Below are 1126 nucleotides of genomic sequence, written 5' to 3' on the forward strand. Positions count from 1 at the left end.
TCATGTTCAGCTTTACTTCCTTAAGGAATTGAAAAAGTGTTCAGTCTGGGCTTGAAATTGATATCCTTTAAATCACATGTTGAAGTTTTGGGATCCATTGTCATTTTAAACACCATCATTTAAATATTATTAAATGTGCCATACACATACATTTAAAGCAATTTATAACAAAATAAATAAAGTCATGCTAAAATAAATAGCGTTCTAAAATTATCTTCTTCATAATGATGCATTTATCTTTTATTCATAACCATTATCCAGAGACTCTTATGCAAGTAAATTAGATTCTAGATTTTTTCTCCATCGATATATTTCTGATGGGAGAGTAATGATACAGAAATAAACTTTTTCCTATGTCTTTGGGACAATGAGTGTCTTTTCCCTATGCATAATGGTAATGCTTTACTAGGTTAAAGGGCACTACTTACGTTTTCTCTATTTATCAGAATGGATAACATTGATTCACTATATCAATAGCTGCCCGGAGGATCCAGGGATGTATCGATTTAACCATTAAGAAAACCACACTGCAAATGGAATATTAACTTCATTAAGCTTAAGTGAGTACAATGCTATCACCCAGAATAATCTGTCTTTTTCCATTACCCAACCAAAAGTATTAAGTTGGGAAGCATTAGAGACCATGACACTTGTAGTACGGTATGAGAACAAAGGTTTTGGCTTCCAAGTGTCCTATTTCAAATTTAGTTTCCTATGGATTTAAAAAGCAGTGAATAAATTGAAAAAATGTATTGCATTGGGCAAATATTCAGCAAAAGAGAGCTCTAATGTGTTCAAAAGCAAAGAAGGCACTGTAAGGGGTAAGTTGTGCCTATCCCCAAACTTGCTATTTTCAATTATTTCATATGAAAGTAAAAGTAGGACAAGGAATAAAGAAGTCCATAATAGAATTGATTCATCTGAATTATGGTATTAATAAAGAATAATAGATATATAATCACTTGAGGGGAAAACAAAGAACACATTGGTCTTGGAAGAAGTGGAAGCAGAATGCTTCTGAGAAGCAAGGATGGCAAGAGCTCTTCTCACAATATTGCTGCAATGCGGGCTTCTTCTCTCAATATTCCTAAAATTAAATTATTTTGATTATATATATATATATATA

Source organism: Echinops telfairi, unplaced genomic scaffold, assembly GCF_000313985.2.
Source record: "Echinops telfairi isolate 266 unplaced genomic scaffold, ASM31398v2 ScPeMD7_7469;HRSCAF=8507_1, whole genome shotgun sequence".
Classification (NCBI taxonomy): domain Eukaryota; kingdom Metazoa; phylum Chordata; class Mammalia; order Afrosoricida; family Tenrecidae; genus Echinops; species Echinops telfairi.